This window comes from Argentina silus (genome assembly GCF_951799395.1).
Source record: "Argentina silus genome assembly, chromosome: 22".
Taxonomy (NCBI): Eukaryota; Metazoa; Chordata; class Actinopteri; order Argentiniformes; family Argentinidae; genus Argentina; species Argentina silus.
This window is the reverse complement of record NC_139676.1, coordinates 3,435,608-3,442,327: the sequence shown is the minus strand read 5'-3', so window position 1 is coordinate 3,442,327 and position 6,720 is coordinate 3,435,608.

The following is a 6,720-nucleotide window of genomic DNA, read 5'->3' as shown; positions in this document are numbered from 1 at the left end:
TCTCTCTCTCTCTCTCTCTCTCTCTCTCTCTCTCTCTCTCTCTCTCTCTCTCTGAGTTTTACGGCTGGGTTGTGTCAGTAGCGCGGCCGTGTCACTTCACACCCGGCCTAATCATGGCTATTAGTCAGTGTGGATCCAGCCGGCGCTGCCCGCTCTGCCCTACCGCCCGTAGACTAGCCCGCAGCAGCAGCACCACTTAGCATACGCCGCTAAATCACACACCGCTACACCCCCGTCCCCGGGAATTAGCATCAGCGCTAACCAATGACACACCATTACACTAACTTCCCGTGGAGTTAGCATCAGCGCTAAGAACCCCGGTTCAACTGCCACAAGAAACTTCTTATGGAGTTACCAAACGTGCTAAAAGCTTCAGTTGCTTCCCATATTGTTACCGTCAAAGCAAAAAACATGACACACTCTTCGCTGGAGTATTTTGCGACTTCCCAAGGCATAGGTGGCTTGGCTAAACTGTCAAATCGCTAAATGTCAAATCGCTAAATGCTATTTTAACCACAAACGCTAACTCGAACTATACCCTTACCCTAGTTTAAGAAGATGAACTAAAAGCCAGCTGCCATTTAGCTGCCATTTATTGGCTCATCATCAGCTATACTGATATAACCACTTTTGAACCCCCTCTACTGTACAGATATATGGTATATTCGGTATGTAGGTTACGTACAGAGTACAGCTCTAATTAGAAATGCCCCAGCAGCAGCCTTTTTGGCTGACTGACTCTCCCGGCTTAACTCCGTGGTGTGTGTGTGTGTGTGTGTGTGTGTGTGTGTGTGTGTGTGTGTGTGTGTGGAACCATGACAAGACCATGTATCTGTCAGTAAACAAACAACTCTGTAGAAACACATACTTAACTCAGTGCTAAGCGAGTCTGACTTCCTGGAAAACAAATAAGCTGGAGACTGGAGAGCAAAACCCACATTGTTTGTTCCCTAAGAGTTAGACAAGTGGAGCACAACTATGCTTCCATGTTTCTAGTGTAATCGGCTGAGACGTCAGCTACTCATCCAACTTTGCCTGGGAAAATTGAATCAAGATACTAAACCGTGATTTTCTACCCTGTCTCTTTATTTCCTTCCCCTTGTTTAAACCACAGAGCGTGTCCCCTCCTAAAACACCCCAGCCTGTTCCCATGCTACTCCTACAGACAGCCGCTAAACAGCCCTTTGGCTTTTTCCACATAAAAAATTCAGCGATGCAGAGAAGAGGAGAAAAAAAGAAAGAAACACAGACTTTTGGCCAATTTTTGTGTTGTGTTTTTCCTTCACGCTTGTCTCTGTGTATTTGCATGGGGACAGAAAGAGGGGAAGGTGGGGAGTGCCTCTGTGTGTGTGTGTGTGTGTTTGTGTGTGTGTGTGTGTGTGTGTGTGTGTGTGTGTGTGTGTGTGTGTGAGTGAGTGCACATACACACGAGGGACCAGGGGAGCAATGAGAGTCCATGTGAGTTCCATCATTTATATTTCATTCTTAATATGAATAAACAGGCTAAACTCAGCCAAGTGCTGGAGACACATTCCGCATCACACTGGGACCGAAAAGTGTGTGTGTGTGTGTGTGTGTGTGTGTGTGTGTGTGTGTGCGCGTGTGCGTGTGTGTGTATGTATGTGTCCCCTCTGAGAGGGACAACAACAAAAAAACAGTTCTGTGAGGAAGGAGTTTGGTGGGGGGAATGTAAGAGCATTTGGAGGGAGGAGAGATAAGAGAGGGCATGGAGGGGGGGGGGGGGCAGGAGAGGAGAGGAATGGGGAGGCGTTTAAAAGGGAGCTGGGAGGAGCAGGGTGGAGCGTTACAAGACAGAGAGGGGGAGTGGGAAAGGAGAGGTTTGAGGGGTGGATGGAGAGCAGAAGCGATGGAGTAGAGGAGAGGAGAAGATGGAGGGGGAGGATGGGAGATGTGACAGTGGGATCGGAAGGTTCCGCTCCGTCTGTTCCAGTCCCAGTGTTGAGCTGATACTGGGTGAAAGAGAGTGGCACACACATGCACACACACACACACACACACACACACACACACACACGCACACACGCACACACGCACACACACACACACTTGAAAGAACACACACCTGCCCACAGCTGGCCAGCATAGCATATACTTAAGGCCAGAAAAAATAATTAACACAAATATGTGGAGTGACATAATAAAAAACAGACTGTATAATTAATAAGAAATGCAAATGAACCTACTCAAGCACGTTTACCGGTGTATGACTATGTGCCTGCCGACACGTTTCACTTCACGGCAGCATTTACAGCGTTCTAACTGACAGGCCAGTGCATATAGCGGGGGAGTTTGAAAGGAAAACATACACATTGTTGCATTCTGACATACACATTTTACATTGCATTTGCCTTAAGTTTATCCCTGTACACATCACTACACACACACACTCTCTCTCTCTCTCTCTCTCTCTCTCTCTCTCTCTCTCTCTCACACACACACACACACACACACACACACAGACAGACAGGGGTTTAGTTAGAGGTGATCACCTTAGGGAGACTGAATGAACCCAGTGGGAATTGAACAGACTTTGACAGAGAATCATCATGGAAAAACAACCTATATTGGAGTCTCACTCTGCACATCGAATATGACAGGATATGACAGGAATCCTATCCTTATCTAATACATGCTGAAAACATTCTGCAGTCTTCCATCAAACAAATATGTGTGTGTGTGTGTGTGTCTGTGTGTGTGTGTGTGTGTGTGTGTGTCTGTGTGTCTGTGCGTGTGTGTGTGCGCGCGCGCGTGTGTGTGTCAGGCTCTGATAAAACGGGACTCCCCCCCCCCTTCCCATATCTTCAAGGAAGGAAAGCGACCGTTACATTGTGTCAGACTTGGCATGGGAAGCAGGAAGAAATGGAGGCAACAAAATGTGTTCCTACAACGTGACTGCATTCAAAGGCTGAAAAACTGGAAATTTGAGACATGAATTCATTATGATTTCTCATCATCACTCCGGGAATAGCACTATACAACAGCGCCGCTTAGCGGTGGTCCCCGCTCTCCCCCTCCCCTCCCTCCCCTCCCTCCCTCCCCTCCCCTCCCCTCCCCCCAACCCCCCCCCCAACCCCCCCTCCCTCCCTCCCCCCTTTCGCCTGCGTGGCTCCAGCCCGCTCCGCTATTTTCGGGCATACCTTCGGTGTCACAAAATGTAGCTGCGGCAGATTTGCACTCGCGGGGATTTTGCATCTCGTGAGCTCGAGCGTCGAACCGTCAGCTTTCCCGCCGCGATAACGTCCACCCAGGTGACCGCCTCGTCCGCGAGCATGCCGGGCTCTCCTCAAGGCGTCAGTAAACCAAGAAGTAAAGAAGAAGTGTTCAAACTTGGTCTGTAAAAAAAAAAAGAATAGAATGATATCATATCAATGGCAGGATAAGGTAACATAACCCCCCCCCCCCAACCCCACCCCCCCCAATTCAATTGATTTCTTTGACCAAGACGCGCAGGCTTTTAACAACAGTTTGATGTGTCTCCCGCTCGACAGCGGTTAGCTTTCCCTGCTTCCGAAACAGCGCAAGCTGCGTCGAATGTAAAGGCAAGCTGGCTGGCTGGCTGGCTGGGCTGGCTGGCTGGCTGGCTGGCTGGCTGGCTGGCTGGGGCTGGACTGGGCTGTGGTTACCGAGAGAGGATTCTCACATGATGAAAAACACGAGTTACCTTCACAGTCAAGGTAAAAAAAAAAAAGAGAAAGAAATAAACAGCTCTCTAGAGAGAGAGAAGGACCCTATAGGGTCCGGCTGGTGTGTTACAGTTCTAACACCTGGACGTAGAGAGAGAGAGAGCTCTCACCTATCGAGGGACTAGACCGCACTCAGAAGCGATAAAGACAGCCTGTAGCTGTACCAAATATTCCTCTCACGCTCCTCTCCCCCTGCCGTGTGTCTATGTAGGGCATTCAGCAGGTTGTGGTAGCAGTCTGTCGAGGACTTGGATGGAGGAAGGAACTAGCCCGATAGTCTAGCCCTGCTCTACTTTGAGAGTGCGCATACAAGTGGCTTTTAAAACATTCGGTCAATCCATACGAATGAATGTTTTTTTTTCCTCCTCAAAAAAAAATAGTCATAGAATAAGAAGGATTCAAGACAGCGTTCGCTACTCACCCCATTTCTCTGACACATCGCTCCAGAAGGCTTGTTGGAGATGACATTGCAGCCTGTTACTTCATCAGAGCGCCCTCAGAGTATACACGGCTCATCTCCATTAAAATAATCCATACATTTATTCCCCCAAAATGTAGCCTATATTAATCCACCTGTCCTCCTCGGTTTCGGGTGACGGTAAATTCCTTCCCGTTGTTTGTCAACAACCACAGACCCAAGGGCGACGTTTTTTTTTAAAAAGCGTTGATTAACGGTAATCAAAATCCAACGGTTCATTTGGAATCTCCAGCACCGCGCGTTCCGCAGTGAGGGCTCGTGGACAGGTCCGCGCGCCTCCTCGCGTCGCTCGCGGATTCTTGGAGACTGAAGGGGATTCCGTCACACACACACACACACACACACACATACACACACATACACACACATACACACACACCGATCACTCCCAACTCGCCAAAACAAGTGAGCAAATGCAGTCCACTTACGCGTCGAATGCTATTTATAGTTAAATAGCCAGCTGCATTGTCATCATAAAGGCATTAAAACCATCGCCGTATAACTGAATGGAGCTGCGACGGAGCGCGGAAACGTTCCGGTGTGATGAAAATCAGGGTTATTCACCCCGCAGTCCGCCTACGCTCCGCTGACTGAGGTAGTTTAGAATGAGCCTAGTTAATTAAACATAAACATGTGCACAGACCTTGAATGAGAGAGAATGTGTGTGTGTGTGTGTGTGTGTGTGTGTGTGTGTGTGTGTGTGTGTGTGTGTGTGTGAGGGGTGGGGGGTGGGGGGGTTCTTTATTAGTGTCGTCTAATATCATACTGAACATTGTCAAACAGGTCCAGTGACGCGTTCGGTGCGCGTTTGTAATATTTCACGCCTCAAAACCAACTCCCAACTTTACAGTCCATTTACATCACAGACCTCACTTACTCTCTCCCCTCTCTCCATCTCCTCTCCCCTCTTTTCATCTCTCTCTCTCTCTCTCTCTCTCTCCCCCTCTATCTACCTCTCTGTCTCTCTCCTTCTCTCCATTTCACCCCACCCTCTCTATCTCTCTCTCTCTCCCTCTACCTCTCTGTCTCTCTTTCCATTCACCCTCTCTCCATTTCTCCATTCACCCTCTCTCCATTTCTCCATCCCCCCCCTCTCTCTCACTGATAATGAAAAGGGGGAAACGAGCTGTTATGGTTTCATCAAAAACAAACACAAGCATGTGACACCTGGCATACGCATTGGCACAGAAAGCTCGGCACTGCACTGTGGGGTGTGTGTGTGTGTGTGTGTGGGGCTGGGTTTGGGTTGGGTTTGATCATCAATAACGGCGACGCACGCGGAGGTTCTCCCGCCGGCGCCGACTGTCTCGTCAAACAGGTCGCTTTTTCTCGCGCGCTGCGCCTCCGCCGTGACTGCCTGCGCAGCCGATAAGCTTTTCAATATCCGCCAAATCATCCGCCCGCCGAGTTCTCCACGATCACAACAGCGATCTCTCAATTATGTGCGGCTGAGCCGTTAATTGTCTACCCGCGTGGATCCGACACTGTCCCATTGTTGTCAGCTGCTCGTGAAGAGCACCGGGGTTTGTTCAGGCAACGGGTGAGATAACGGCAAAGACATGCATGTCAACAGTGAATTACCGACTCAATTAACCATAATTAACAGATCAAAACTGCGCGCGCAGGGTGTCCTTGGAGAGCGAGGTTGGGAACCCCTGTGCGTGTGTGTGTGTGTATGTGTATGTGTATGTGTATGTGTGTGTGTGTGTGTGTGTGTGTGTGCGTGACACAGAGGGATAGGGGAGGGGGGGGCGCTGCGCCCTCTCCTCTCTCGGCAGAATAAGGTTTTGACCGTCTCAGCATTCCGGTCATGTCTCACTGTTTGCTGTTATAGGCTTCGCCCAAGTCTTGTATTAGCACAATGAGTTTATCATATTTTCATCCGTGTCAATAGATTTTTACAACTCTTTAAAGTGCTGAAATAACCTCTTTGAACTTAATTTCTTATTTTCCGGACAATATTTTTGCACCAGGTGCAATATGTTTTAAAACACAATCAATACACTCTGAATCACCTGTTAGATTTATTTATGTTACAAACACCTGCTTTTCAAATGACCAGTTTGATTTGAGCCATTTTTATGAATCTTGTTCATTGGGGTTGAATGTTAAATCCTGAGAACGCACACACACACACACACACACACACACACACACACACACACACACACACACACACACACACACACACACACATACCTTTCAGAGTAGTAGAGGTGGAAGCCCTTTCCCTCAGCCAGCTCCTGATGTCATCACGCATCTTAGTGGAGGAAACAGCATTGCATAATACCAGAGAGGGATGAGGAGTGAAGGGATGAATGTTTGATGGCCTGGAACTCTTTTGAGGAAAGAGATAAGGGCTCCAAACACGTATGGGGACACACACACACTCACTCACTCACTCACACTCACTCACTCACTCACACACACACACGCGTGCACGCACATACACACACACACACACGAGAGGCAAAATCTCATTCAAGATTAACAATCTCATTCAAGTTTTAATACAATTTGCAAAAGGCAGCATGCTAA